The 15,840-nt window shown below is 45.4% G+C and overlaps 1 non-coding gene across 1 annotated transcript; it reads left to right on the forward strand.

The window, feature by feature from the left end:
* Positions 1-9,207: 9,207 nt before the first annotated feature.
* TRNAW-CCA (transfer RNA tryptophan (anticodon CCA)) lies at positions 9,208-9,279 on the forward strand. Its single transcript has one exon. It is a non-coding gene; the product is annotated as a tRNA-Trp (tRNA).
* The last annotated feature ends 6,561 nt before the right edge of the window (positions 9,280-15,840 follow it).

Genomic DNA, 15,840 nt, shown 5'->3' on the forward strand with positions numbered 1-15,840 from the left:
AGGAAGAACTTCAGTGACCATCAGTAACCCATCCTGGCTTGAGACCAGGGGAGGGTAAAACTCACTAAAGACTCCCACTAGGTGATTTCCAAGGTTTTACCTGGATGCCTTAGGTCAGGTTCCTGTAGAGCAGAGCTCAGAACAGGGACTGAGGTAATTCATGTTTCTCAGGAGAAAGAGAATGAGGGGAGTAGGGTGGAGTGGAGGAAGGAGGAAGGTGTGTAAGAACTTGGTCTCACAGGGGAGGCCTGAAGCGGGAATTACAACTTACACGTGGTTTATCCTCAGCCAAGATGTCCAGGCTTGGTCCCCTTCTATCGGTCAGCCATTGGCTGCTGGTTGCTGTCAGCAATTAGGGTGTTTAAACTCCCTGGGAAGGGGGCTTACCACTGGTCAAAGAAAACTGTCTGGACGATCCCATGGGCACCTGTGAGCCATGGGTAGCCAGTACTCACAGTTGCTGAGTGTTGAGTGCACCAGCCTAGTAAAGAGGTGTGAGTAGGAGACCCATAGGATCCACTACACTTTAGTCAGTGATTTTATAACACATGGGCTAATACATGGATTTGCCTTAATCTTCATCAGTGAAGGACATCCCTAGTGGTCCAGTGGTTAAGACTTGGCTTTTCAATGCAGGAGATGCAGATTCGATCCCTGATCAGGGAGCTTAGATCCCACACTCCTCGCAGACAAAAAAAAACAAAACATAAAACAGAAGCAGTGTTGTAACAAATTCAATAAAGACTTTAAAAATGAACTTTCCTGGTGGCTCAAATAGTAAAGAGTCTTGTTTGATCTCTGAGTTGGGAAGATCCCCTGGAGAAGAGAATGGGTACCCACTCCAGTATTCTTGCCTGTAGAATCCCATGGACAGAGAAGCCTGGTGAGCTACAGTTCATGGGTTCACAAAGAACTGGACATGACTGAGTGACTAACACTTTCACTTTAAAAATGGTCCACATCAAAAAAAATTTTTAATCTTCATCAGTGAAATGGGGGGAAACAGTCCCCCCTTAGAAAGCAAATGAGAGGCTGAAACAAACCAGTGTAAGGCCACTGATGTTGCAAAGCTGAGAGCCAGGCCAGGGGGCAGGAGCCTGGGAAGGCACCTGAAGCCTTGCCCCACTAACCCATCACTTGCAGGCCTTCAGATGGCCCAGGGAAGGTAGTCCTTCTCCCTCAGGGAAGATGAACCAAAACCCATCCCTGGGAGGAAAGGGGATGTGTGGACAACCTCCCACCAAGACAGCTGGGCCCACTTCAGCTTCTTGATGTAGTGATCAGGTGGCCTATTTCAAAGTTCATTGAAAGAATGAATGAAATCAATAAGTTCTCTGAGCCTGAAAATTAAGGTTCATAGTAGCCATTTCATAATAGTGCTTCAAGGATTAAATCAGAGAAGGCTTAGCACAGTGCCTGATAGATAGGAGGCTCTCAGGAAACATTGTTGAAGGACCGAATAAATAAGGAAGATAATGGATAAACTCTATGAGTGTCTGTTTCTTCCCCTGTGAAACGGGGTTAACAACACCCACTCAGAAGAGAGATAAGAAAAGAAATAAGATGGTAGTGTATAGTGTCTGAAGCCTGGTGGTATCTAGTAAAGATGGTGAAATGAAGATGCAGTTAGATGATAAATGCCCAGGAGGTTAATCCATTGCAGAACCCACACCCATGTACTTTCTTGGTGTGGACAGTGACTGCTACTGCTGCTGCTGCTGCTGCTGCTAAGTTGCTTCAGTCGTGTCCGACTCTGTGCGACCCCAGAGACGGCAGCCCATCAGGCTCCCCCGTCCCTGGGATTCTCCAGGCAAGAACATTGGAGTGGGTTGCCATTTCCTTCTCCAATGCATGAAAGTGAAAAGTGAAAGTGAAGTCGCTCAGTCGTGCCTGATTCTTAGTGACCCCATGGACTGCAGCCCACCAGGCTCCTCCGTCTGCGGGATTTTTCAGGCAAGAGTACTGGAGTGTGGTGCCATTGACAGTGACTGCATCCATGAAATTAAAAGATTCTTGCTTCTTAGAAGAAAAACTATGACCAACCTAGATAGCATATTAAAAAGCAGAGACATTACTCTGCTGACAAAGGTCCATCAGTCAAAGCTATGGTTTTTCCAGTAGTCATGTATGGATGTGAGAGTTGGACTATAAAGAAAGCTGAGCGCCAAAGAATTGATGCTTTTGAACTGTGGTGTTGGAGAAGACTCTTGAGTCCCTTGGACTGCAAGGAGATCAAACCAGTCCATCCTAAAGGAAATCAGTCCTGAATATTTATTGGAAGGACTGATGCTGAAGCTGAAACTCCCAATACTTTTGCCACCTGATGAGAGGACTGACTCATTAGAAAAGACCCTGATGCTGGGAAAGATTGAAGGCAGGAGAAGGGGACAACAGAGGATGAGATGGTTGGATGACATCACTGACTTGATGGACATGAGTTTGAGCAAGCTCCAGGAGTTAGTGATGGACAGGGAAGCCTGGCGTGCTGCAATCCATGGGATCACAAAGAGTCGGGCATGACTGAGTGACTGAATTGACTGAGTCTTAGTTGCATCATGTGGGATCCATGGAAGGAAGAAAGAGAAAGAGGTTGTGCATGTACTGAGTTGGCAAACATTTCCCCTGAAACCCTCAGTTTGTGTTTCATGGCCAGAGCTGTGTGCACAACCCAAGCTTCAGAGAAGAATGGGAAAGCCATTTTTTTTTAGTACAGAACATAACTAACCTGGAAACAAACTGGGGTTCAGTTGGTCAAGGAAAAGGAAGACTGGATCTAGAGTGGGGAGCTAGCAATTCTGCTTCCAAAATGGGAGGATAAAAAATTATTAACCACCTCCTGACACTAGCCCCTCACTACTGACACCCCAGCTTTCAGCTGTGGCAAACAATTAACTAAATTGAACCAAGAGCCTAGTATTGAAGAGTTAGCACTCACAATCCCCCATCTGAGAAGCAGCTCACTGTTCTCCCTGCCACAAGCTATTTATAGAAACTGATTTCTAATAAACACAGATTGGCAGCTGGGGTCAGCAATGCACACATATGGCTTTATTGATGCCTTGTCAATCAGCGGCTCTTATTTTGTTGTTTAATTTTTTTTAAGTGCATGTAAGCACTTTCCCTGCTAATAGCAGATTTATTGAACAGCTCCGCATTGGAGTTCATCTCCCCCATAGACAGTGGCAGCTGATTATCAACTTTGTGGCTTTAGGTCGGAAGATAAATTGACCCCATATCCAGGGCCCCTTCCAGGGGAATTGCAGAGGTCTGAACAAATTCAATACTGTCCAATAAAATGTCCCACCCTCCCACCCTGCCACATCACACAGAGCCTCAGCTTTGCTGTCGAAGCAAGGGATGTCATTTGACAAATGAAACATCCAAGCGTGTGGTCCTGTTGGCCATTTCGTCAAGGCCAAAGGAGAAATCTCCTAATTGAGAAGTTTGGGCTCTCCTAGAAAGCAGACTTGTTCTGTCTGAGCATAGGCCCCTCTGCTCTGATGAAACTCCAGTTTAAAGTTGTCCATGGTGCCCACCACCTTTAGGCCATGCATTTGCACTGGTCCCAGCCTGCCTCTTCTGCCTCATTTCCTCCTCTTTGCATCTCTCTTATTTATTTTTTAAATTTATTTTTGGCTGTGCTGGGTTTTTGTTCCGGTGCTTAGGCTTCTCGTTGCAGTGGCTTCTCTCGCTGTGGAGCACAGGCTCTAGGTGCGTGGGCTTCAGTAGTTGGAGGATGGGCTTAATTGCCCCGCAGCATGTGGGATCTTCCCGGATCAGGGATTGAAACTGTGTCCCCTGCAGGTGGACTCCCAACCACTGGACCACCAGGGAAGTCCCCTCTTTGCATCTCTTGCACTGATTTCAGCCAGATCTGTTGCTTGCTGATCCCTAAACACATGGGGGCGACTCTCCTTTCACAACCCACTTGGTTACCTCCACCTGGAATACCATCCTCTCGGTTCTAACTGACCATCCTCCATCCACAACACCGTGACTTAAGAGGCCAGCTCTGCTCCTTCACAGTGGATGGGGCCCAGTCCTCCTCTGAAATAGAGTGATGGTATTTCTAGAAGCCCAGATGATGAGGAAGAGGAAGAGGAGAAGGATGAAGGCAAAAGAGCTCTCATTATGCTGTATACTTGAAACTAACACAATATTGTAAATCAACTATACTTCAATAAAACAAAATCTTTTAGATGCCACATATATGCACTAACATATAATATTCGTTTTTCTCTTTCTGACTTACCTCACTGTATGATACATTTTAAGTCCATCCACATCTCTACAAAAACTCAATTTCATTCCTTTTCATGACTGAGTAATATTCCATTGCATATATGTACCACATCTTCTTTATCCATTCATCTGTCAATAAACATGTTCATGTCCTGGCTACTGTGGGAAGGGGGTGGGGGCGGTGGGAAGAAGGTCACAGAGGGAGGGGATATATGTATACATATCTCACTTTGTTGTACAGCAGAAAATAACATTGTAAAGCAATTATACTCCAATAAGAAAATAAATGTTTTGATAATTAAAAAATGCTATCATTTATCAAGCTCTTATTGTGTGTCAACCAAGAAGCTTTTTGTGTATTATCTCATTTTATCTTTACAATGAAGATAAAGCTGCCTGAGGTAGGTGCTATCATTGTTTCCATTTCATAGCCCAGGAAACAGGAATAGCAGAGGTTAAGTGGCTTGTCCCAGGGTTCCCAGCTGGTAAACAGTTGAGGCGTGTGCCCTAAGCAATACATTTCAAGGCCTCACCCTTGACTCAAGGCCTTGGTCTACTTGTCTCATCACCCCCCGACTATGGCTTGGTGTAACTAAACATCCCAGACGGCAGGAACTCACGGCTGCATTTGATGGTCTGGCCTCACTCAGTCTCCAGTTTATACCACCTGAGAGATAAAAGGGCCAGAAAAAGATGAGAAGGGACCAGGAAAAGTTCACTTGCTCCAGGAGTGGCTACAGCCAGTCCTGACTCCAAGCCCTGGCTTCCAAAGACACGGAAAAAAAGAAGCCCTTGGCTGGCACCTCTGCCAAAATGAATCCAGCAGGGACTCAGTGGCATGGTTTGCAAAGTTTAAAAGCCCCAAAGCATAGATCCTTTGAAGGAGAGACTGTCAACAGGCTTTGTAATCTGAAAACAACAGCTGTCTGCACGGGGTTTACAAGACAGCTTCTCAGAATAAAGCACGTCTATGGTGAAGATTAACGTCCCTCTGGGGAGGGCCTGGCAGAGAACGTGCCCCTCTCATTTGTACGTATTACCAGCCCTCTGGTTCCAGGAAATGTTGTGGCCACAAGGGCAGATGGAGGCCCATTGTCTGGTGTCTGCCGTTCTTCCTTTGGTCAGCAAGGGGATGCCAGCAAACATGGAAGTACTTAAAAAGGCATCATTTTTAATGACCCAGATCTGGAGATTTGACTTAGAAAAAGGAGTGTTTTAATCCCTCCCCTCCAATTAATCCCCCCACAACTGGCCATCAAAACCACTTGGCTGGTTAACTTAGAATGAACCAGAGAGCAGGCGACTTGAGGAATTTAAATCTTCGGAAGGAAAAAGCAAGACTGGCTGGATGGGGACAAGGAAAGAGAGGACCCAGGACACCCAATCAAGGTCCACCCTGCTGAGGGGTTTGAGAGGACAAGGCCATGCAAGGCAAAAGACTTTCGTCTTAGGAGACACAGCTCCTTGCCTGGGTCCACACATCTCCCCCTAAACCCACAGCATACGCCATGGTCCCCTCATAGCTCAGAACAGAAACTGAGTCAGAGAAGGATGGTGAGGAGAGGTGATGTCCTTTTTCTTTTTTTTTTTTTATTATTTTAATTGGAAGATAATTACATTACAATATTGTGATGGTTTTTGCCATACATCAGTATGGTCATAGGTATACATGTGTCCCCTCCATCCTGAACCCCCTGCCCACCTCCCTTCCCACCCCATCCCTCCAGGTTTTTTAAACAGAGCCAGACAAAATGGTTTAAAGTCAAGCTTCTTGCGGAGAAGAAGCAGAACCCCCACCAGCCACCCCTGGCCCCTGCCCACAGGCAGGCCTGACCCTTTCAGAGTACTCTGGACTCCCTGCTGCCAGGACTCTTTGGCCACTGGCTCTCTCCCTGCTTGAACAGCCTCCACTCGCGATTGGCAGGAGAGGGTGTACAAATACCCCAGCTCCTCTCCTCTCAGGAGGGACACAGAGGCATGGTCTGCACTGACTGCATTGATCTGTGACCCTGCAGGATTAAACTCTGCTGCCCAGAATAGGAACCTGATGGCCTTCTTCCCTCCCTGGCCCACCTACCCACCCTCTGCACGTGTGTTCTGGGCTCATCTTCCCAATAAATAACTTGCTCTTCAAGCCAGGTCTCGGGATCCACTCTGGGTGGAAGCTAAATGAAGACAAGGGACAGCTGGGGAAGGAGAGGGCAGCACAGGAGGTGACTTGTGCCCTGTGGGCTGCAGGTCCAGATTCCCAGATCTGAGTGTTACAGATAAACTGGAAATCTGGATTCCTAATATGAAATCCTTTCATGTTTATTTTTTGAGGGGTGGGTAGGAGAGGGATCATAAAATACACCCTCCTCGTCAAACCAGATGCATTAAGATTAGCCTGTGGTAAGGTCATCTCTGGCCTAAGATTGGAAGGAGAAGAGGGAGGGGTGAGCTGGCATTTTTCAGGATGACAACACGTACACGATGGGACAGCACAGAGTGACTCAGGGCCAGGCTGATTTTTCATGGTAGGGCGCTGAGACCTCCAGTACGAAATGAAGGAACCCTGGCTCTTTGAGCCAAGAAAGGCCGAAGTGACAGAGAGAACTCCCTTTGTCCTTTTCATATGACACCCCTGGTGCCACCTTCTTCACCTGCACCATCAGGGCCTCCACACCCCTGATGCCCTCTAGTCCTCAGACAAATTGAGTTCAACTCCCCAAATTGGATGGTAGAAAGAATTAGGGAGCTCAAGGAATTGGAGGTGAGTATCCCCTCTTTAAAAGTACAGAGAACAGTCTTGAAAACACTGAAATGTCTAACCTATGAAAATGTGGCTGTTTGTCCAGAGATCTGGAGTTTCCACATCATATATCTTGGTTTTTGAAACACAAAGGCAGAACTGGAAATCACAGCATCCAATTGCTGCTCTGATCAAAAGTAGTCACTTGGTCTCTTACACTCCTCCAGTCATGGGGGGCTCACTACATGAAACATCAATCCATTCTGGACGCTTTTGGAATGCCTTCCTTTATATGCTGAAATCTACCTTTCTGGAACTCATCCCCATTGGCCAGATTCTGCTTTGTGTAACTATACACTTAAAATAGCAAAATTCAGCAGACAGGGAAGGAAACCAACCAGAAGGGTGTATCAGAATCTCCAGAGTGGAGAGGGTGTCAGCAGTGAAAATGGTTTGAAAACACACAGGTGCTTGTTATGTCAGGATGGGGAACACATGTATACCTGTGGCAGATTCACTTCGATATTTGGCAAAACCAATACAGTAGTGTGAAGTTTAAAAATAAAATAAAATAAAAATAATAAAAAAAATAAAGTCAAGAAATGAAAAACAATATTTTCCATGATACAAATAAGAGCCTGATAGTACCCAGAATATATAAGATTTTTATATTCATCAAAAGGGAACATGGTGCTTGATAAGACTGAAGACCTTTGTTTGATTTGTTTCAGGTTCTCTTTCTGACATCTGAAGGCAGCTGTCATCCTTGACTCTCAGCCCCCTCCCCTTTGTGGCAATTACCCTCAGTTTCTGCAAACACTTCTTCTGACCCAGATCATGGCTCCCTCCCAACTTAAGCCACTTCTCAATTCAGCTCATCATGTTCTTTTCAAACCGGGCATATGCTCCTGGGAAGGTAATTTGGAGAGAAGATAGGGATTAGGTGAAACGTCAGGAAAAATGTTATTTTAAACAACTATTTTTAATGCTAAAACAAGGACTTTATTGTCAAGCAGATTACAACATCAGAATTCATCTTTTTTAGTAGTTCAAGAAACTTCAAAGATGTCCCTTGTGCCTTCTTCCTAGCTTTGTTTCTACATGGCTGTCCTTCTGAGTACTAGAGACAGTCTGTGTCTCTTTTTATAAGGACACTAATCCTAAGGGATCAGAGTGCCATTCTTATTTAAAATTTTATTATTGAGGTATAGTTGCTTTACAATGTTTATTAATTTCTGCTGTGCAGCAATGTGAATCAGCCATAAGTATACATATATACACTCTTTTTTTTTAGATTTCCTTCCCATTTAAGTCACCAAAGAGCACCAAGTAGAGCTCTCTGTGCTACAGAGTAGGTTCTCTGTAGTTATCTATCTTATATATAGTAATGCGTATATGGGAAGTGGGCTTCCCTGGTAGCTCAGCTGGTAAAGAATCTGCCTGCAATGCAGAAGACCCTGGTTCAATCCCTGGGTTGAGAAGATCCCCTGGAGAAAGGATAGGCTACCCACTCCAGTATTCTTGGGCTTCCCTGGTGGCTCAGACAGTAAAGAATCTGCCTGCAATGTGGGAGACCTGGGTTCAGTCCCTGGGTTGGGGAAGATCTCCTGGAGGAGTGCATGGTAACCCACTCCAGTATTCTTGCCTGGAGAATCCCATGGACAAAGGAGCGTGGTGGGCTACAGTCCAGGATCGGAAAGAGTCAGACACAACTGAGCAACTAAGCAGAGCCCAGTACTGTGTGTAAATGTCAATCCCAACCTCCCAATTCATCCCAACCCTGTTGCCCACCCCCCACCCCCACCCCGCTTGGTGACCATAAGTTTGTTCTCTGTATCTGCGATTCTATTTCTGCTTTTTCCAAAATTATTTATTTATTTTTTTGACTGCATCAGGTCTTAGTCGGGGCAAGCAGGATCTTCACTGCAGTACTTGGGCTTCTCTAGGCATACAAGCTTCTCTCTAGTTGTGGCACAAAGGCTCAGTTGTCCCCTGGCACATGGGATCTCAGTTTCCTGACTGAGGATCAAACACACATCCCCTGCATTGGAAGGTGGGTTCTTAACCATTGGACGACTAGGAAAGTCCTTCTATTGCTGTTTTGCAAGTAAGTTCATCTGTACCATTTTTCTAAACTCCACATATAAGTGATGTTAAATGGTATTTGTTTTTCTCTTTCTGACTTTCTTCATTCTGTTTTACAACCTCTATGACCTCATTTAACCTTAATTTCTTCCCTGGTGGCTCAGAGGTTAAAGCGTCTGCCTCCAATGCAGGAGACCCGGGTTCGATCCCTGGGTCGGGAAGATCCCCTGGAGAAGGAAATGGTAATCCACTCCAGTATTCTTGCCTGGAGAATCCCATGGACGGAGAAGCCAGGTGGGCTACAGTCCATGGGGTCGCAAAGAGTCTGACACGACTGAGTAACTGCCCCACCACCACCTCCTTATAGGCAGGCTTCCCAGGTGGTGCTAGTGGTAAAGAAACCTGCCGGCCAATGCTAGAGATGCAGGTTCAATCCTTGGGTTGGGAAGATCCCCTGGAGGAGGGCATGGCAACCCACTCCACTATTCTTGCCTGGAGAATCCCATGGACAGAGGAGCCTGGTGGGCTACAGTCCATGGGATTGCAAAGAGTCAGATACAACTGGCTACTTAGCACACACATACCTCCTTATAGACTATCTCCAAATACAACCACTCTGGGATTATAGATCTCACACAGGAATTGGGGTGATGGTGGTGATGGCACAATTCAGTTTCATTCATAGCAGCCCTGCCAGCACTGGTTGCTTTAAGGAAATGCCCTTATATCATGGAGATTATGAGTTTAAGTTCTATTGCCCTTATTGGTATTTCAGTTGGCAAGTCTGAGAGGCTCTGGGCCCTCAATGTGTCCATTGACAGGGTGATGCCCAAAGGAGGAGCCCTCTGGAGGGGGCCATTACCTCTCCCATACAGGACATATGTGGGGTGCCTCACCCAACTCCCCTTTATTACTAGCCAAAATTGAGCCAGGTTAGACCCAGGCTTGGAGTATGCAGAGGGGACAGGTTAGAGTTTGGGAATCTTGAAAGCAAAGCCAATAGAAATCACTGCCCATCCCAAATATGGAGTTTCTGACCTATGACTGCTTCCCTCCATCCCCAGGCTACAGATGGAGGCAGATCAGCTCATTTTTGTTTGGACCTCAAAATATTACATTTTCTTTCAAAACCTTCTATAATCCAAACAGCATGTGGTGACTTCTACAGTGACAATATGTTCATTTATTCATTAATTCAACAAATATTTATTGAGTCTCTACCATATGCCAGGAACAGTGTTTGGCAAATAGTGATCCCCAAGGACCTACTTGAATGACTAACTCAAATCCAATGTATTATTAGCAAACTCACTGTTGGGGTGGGGGGGTGCATGTGTGTGTGTGTGTGTGTGTAGAGCTGATTCCCTTAAGTAGGCCAAAGGATGAGCTGTCTTATTTATATTTTTCCTCTGTTGAATAAAGCTATTTCCTAAGAGTTTGAGAATACTCATAAATTCTCACCTGAATCCAAATTAATGAAGTATAATGAGTGATGAACTTCAGACAGTTCAAACTAGTTTGACCTCCACAATAATAGGAAACCTCTGAACTCAACAGCCCAGTCTACCCTTTTTTTTTTTTTTTCCTTTCTCCCAACCATCCCAAGCAAAGTGCTCAGGGGGTTTATGTTCAGCTCTCAACAATGAAGATCCAGCACTCATCGGCTCAATTAATCATTCCTTTTTCCCAAAAGTAATTTACTCAGCTCAATAGTTCTTCCCAGGTGGTGCTGGTGGTAAAGAAACCACCTGCTAATGTAGGAGACGTGAGAGACATGGGTTCAATCCCTGGGTTGGGAAGATCCTCTGGAGGAGGGCATAGCAACCCACTCCAGCATTCTTGCCTGGAAAATCCCATGGACCGAAGAGCCTGGTGGGCTACAGTCCAAAGGGTCGCAAAGAGTTGGACATGACTGAAGTGACTTAGCACAAAGCACACACAATAGTTCTTAACCCTCAGTTCAGTCACTCAGTCGTGTCTGACTCTTTGCGATCCAATGAATTAGCACGCCAGGCTTCCCTGTCCATCACCAACTCCCAGAGCTTACTCAAACTCACGTCCATTGAGTCAGTGATGCCATCTAACCATTTCATCCTCTGTCATCCCCTTCTCCTCCCACCTTCAATCTTTCCCAACATCAGGGTATTTTCCAATGAGTCAGTTCTTCACATCAGGTGGCCAAAGTACTGGAGTTTCAGCTTCAGCATCAGTCCTTCCACTAAATCTTAAAATCATCCCAGGAATTTTTAAAAAACAATGCTAGGACTTCTCTGGTGGTCCAGTGGTTAAGAACCCACCTTGCAACATGGGTTCAATCTCTGTTCAGGGAACTAAGATCCCACATGCTGGGAACAAGTAAGCCCACATACAGCAACTAGAGAGTTTGTGCACCACAGTGAAAGATCCTGCATGATACAGTGAAGATCCTGTATGCCACAACTAAGACCCAATGCAGCCAAATAAAGAAAAACTTTAAAGTATATAATGCCCAGGTGTCAAACCAAGAGACTATGTATGATTCAGTTGGTCTGGAGTGTGGCGTAGGTATTAGACTTTTTTTTTCCCCAAAAAACCTTCCCAGGTAATTCTAAAGCATAGTCAGGGTGGGGAAGCACTGATACTCGTTTCCCCAAGACAGCTGCAAGACTTATCCAAGAAACAACCTGGGTAACAGGCCTTACCTTGGTGCTGATGCCAACTTAGTGTTGTTGTTGGTGGTGGTGGTCACTTGCTAAGTCATATCTGACTCTTTGTGACCTCATGGACTGCAGCACACCAGGCCCCAGAGCTTTGCTAGATACTGAAAAGAGTAGTCACTTTAGCACTGAGCTTCGTTCATACCACTTATACAATGGGCTCGCTCCCTCTCCAGGTAGCAACCTGTGTTGACCTACATAAAGTGGGATGACTCCAATGGTAGGACATAAAGCAGGAGAGCAAGGGCTGTTTTGGGTCAGGACAGTTTTCAGAGGAGCCATCCAATTGCACATCTTCACCCACTTCTTCCTTTATTGAAATTAGTGGCTCAGTCGCATGGGACTCTGCCAACACGTGTCTGATCCCATGTACTATACAGTCCATGGAATTCTCCAGGGCAGAATAGTGGAGTGAGTAGCCTTTCCCTTCTCCAGGGGATCTTCCCAACCCAGGGATCGAACCCAGGTCTCCCACATTGCAGACGGATTCTTTACCAACTGAGCTATGAATGCGAGAGAGTATTAAGATGCATTGCATAGATGTCTCCTAAACTGAAGTGAGTAATAAGAAAGTACTGTCTGCCAGTCTTAACTGCAGGCACCAGGGCATCTTAGGCCAAAACATAGCAACCGCCATTTTCTCATACTGTTGGTGTCTTGGTGGCAAAGAGCAGAAACCCACATTTGCACAAGCAATAAAAAGGAGACTATTTTTGGATACACCTCTCAAAACGCAAGGACAGACCATGAAACTGGGCCTCAAAGAGGACAAGAACAAGGGCCCCATAACCAGTCTCTCTCAGCCTCATTGCCTGGAACCGCTTTTCTCTGGATCTTCCTCATCTTTCTTTCTCTGTAAACTGGCTTCTCTATGAAACGCACATAGCCAGCACTCCTTAACATTAATGCTTTTGCAATTCAAGCAACAAGAAGAAACTCACTAGCATCTGCAAATGCTGGTTCCAAATGCTTGACAGTTGGGGGAGAATATGACTGGCTAAGCTTAGTCAAGTGACCACTCCTGGTCCATTCAGCTACATGCAGGGGTGGGATCTTGAGGTTTAAATATGGCTGTGCGGTGAAGAGACGATGGTCTCAGAGAAAGGAGAGATGAGCTGGAGGTACTCTGCAGCTGGTGTCTTTTGCAATCACAGGGTGATTTCAGTGACAGTCTTATAAACGACCAGAGCTAATCTGAGAGTGTATTGGTCTCACTCCTAAAACCAGAAGTCACCATCCAGCCAACTTCAGGGCTCAAAAGCCAGGTGGGGGGTCTCTCCCCGGGTGCCCTGCCTTCCTGCCTCACCTTTTACGCAGCTCTAAGGAACGCTTGGCACAAACACTCTCCAACCTAATTACCAGCCGGAATTAATCAAAGGTATTCCCAACTGCATGAGTGATGCTAGCCAGGAATGTCTCCGAGTTGAAATTCTTAAAATACTTTTGTTTATGAGGAAGTTTTACATGTTAACTTTTTCCAAAAGCCAGTGAGAGGAGCAGTCCCCACAGACATCTGAGAGTACTTTGGCTGTCTTAATTCGCTCATGATGTTTCGTTAATATCAATTTTCTCCCTGCATCATAGCCTGGCAGGTTTTTTCACAAGTGTTTTATTCTCCCCGTCTCTTCGTTTGTTGTAGTTGTTGCCGCTGGGTCTGTTTGTTTGCTTGCTTAACGTCTCTGGAATTCTTTCTTCATCTTCTAAGAAATCCTCTCACATCTTCTCCATAATGCACACATCTTTTGACTCTAACATCTCCGTTTCAAATATGAAAGACATCACAGACCTCACAGAATTTTTTTTTCCCTACTTGAAAGTGACAAGAAGGAGTGTGAAGGGAAAATAATCTAGAGAAACATTTAATCCTGTTTCTTTTTAAAACATTTATTTTTATTTGACTGTGCTGGATCTTACTTACAGCCTGTGGGATCTTCGATCTTCATCACAGCAAGTGGGATATTTTGTTGCAGCATGCAAACTCTTAGTTGCAGGATGCGGGATTTAGTTCCCTGACCAGGAATCAAATACAGCACCCGCCCCGCCCCGCCCCGCCCCGCATTTGGAGCATCCAGTCTTACCCACTAGACCACCAGGGAAGTCCCTAATCCTTTTTCTTAATCCTGCTCTTGAGATTGGCAGTGGAGAAATTCCATCTTCTTCCCTGTCCTTTATCTGGAGTATCAACTGAGCACTGTCTTAATTGGTCTTCTCAACAACTGGAGACGGACAGCTAGTGAGAAAATCCTGAATCCACCACGACCAACTCTACCACTATGGTCAGAAGTTGATTGGAAATCATTTCTGTCTGGCTAGTTTCCTGCTTTCTCACCGCCCCCCCCCCCAACCCTCCCGTGACAGTCATTGGCTTATTTGCTCTTAGTTCCATTCACTGCCATTCCCTTGCTCTCTATCCCCAAGCTGCCTTGCCATCTGGCTTCTGGGTAGGTCCTAACCAATGGAAGGTCCTGGCAGGATGCCAGGGGATAGAAGGAGGATAAAAGTCGGGGTGTTTCTCCTTATCTGTCCTTTCTTCCAGTGGCATCTAAGACAGAACCTAAGTCTTGTCCATGGCTCCAGCTCCCACTGGGGCACCCTAACCATGGGTCTAGCTCCCTCTGGACAACTTTGAACCTTGATTTTAGTTGCACCACATCCTCCTGCTGTCCCTCCAGCCTTAGAGGTAGTCACAGATTCCTGCTGTAGCTAATTTCTGGGTTGTATCTTTGTCCCTTGTTTGGCTTCCCAGATCTTCCATGGCCTGTATAATCAATCCCCTCTATTGAATTCTCTATGTTTGAAACACCTAGAGCACATTTTATTTTCCCAGAGGACTCTAACTGATATATCTGCTCACTCAGAATTAAAGCTCTCTGCCTGCCTAGAAAACTGTTTCTCAAACTATCTTTTGCAAAGGACCATTTTTAAATATTTCCAATCTATCATGGATTAACACTTGGTCCTACTATACATAACTGGTATGCAACTTGAGCCACATGCATTGTAGGAGGCAAATTCAACAATGACTGAACTCATCTATATCCTGTTCAGTGAGACAAGTCTATCAAACATGCATCTGGATGTCACACCATAAAAGCGTCTAAGCTTTTACTCTCAACCTCTCCATTGTCTCATCATAGATCTCTTGCAAAGATATTCGGGGTTGGTATGGGAACACAGACCACGCTTTGAATACACTGCTCTGAATCATTTTTATTCATGGGTAGAACCATCACAGAGTCTGGAGAGTCTTTGCATGCAGCCTAGATCTTGTCCTTTGAGTTATGTACAATTCTCTGTCAGAGACTGTATTTCTCACACAGGTAATGCTCCCCACAATGTTCCAGTGCAAAAGACTCCCATATCAAGGGAGCAAAAATGACCATCGCTTAGCAGGGGCTTTTTTCATTTCATTTCTTTTTCAGGCATTTTTCATTTAATCCTGACAATGGCCCCCTGATGAAGTGCCATTATCATCCCCCCATTTTACAGAATGGAAAAGTAAATCTCAGAGGTTAAATCGCTTGACTAAGATCACACAGCTTGCTGGGACTCTCACCCAAGTATGTCTCACTCAGTGTCCATGGTCTGAGCTATGACACTGAAGTGCTTCATTCACCTGTGTCCTTGGCACAAAACGCTGAGCCTGACTCGAGGGCATCCTTAAAGATATAAATGACCAAGTGATGCAATGCTTGGTCCATTCTTTCTCCCACCTGGGATAGGGCTCCCCACAAAGCACCCTCCCATTGACTCCCACTGTTTCTCAGGCAAATCCTCCCATCAATGCTTTCCTTAGAGAAACCTTCCAAACTCTTTGAGGCCACCCTTCCCTGCCTCCTACAGGTCTGAAAGTCTCCACCACACTCTGAATTCCTGTTGTCCCCAGACTGTACTTTAGAGGCACTTTCTGTCTCCCCATGAATTTAGACATTCTTCAAGAACAGAGGCTTTTACAGTAACAGTGGCTCCTGGCACAGAGCTAATATTTATTAAGCACTTCTTGGCGCCAAGCATTGCTTTAAGCACTTTCCCTACAATAACTTGTTTAATATTCACAGCATTGTGAGTGAATTTTATTATACCCTT

The sequence above is a fragment of the Bos taurus genome, chromosome 18, assembly GCF_002263795.3.
Source record: "Bos taurus isolate L1 Dominette 01449 registration number 42190680 breed Hereford chromosome 18, ARS-UCD2.0, whole genome shotgun sequence".
Taxonomy (NCBI): Eukaryota; Metazoa; Chordata; class Mammalia; order Artiodactyla; family Bovidae; genus Bos; species Bos taurus.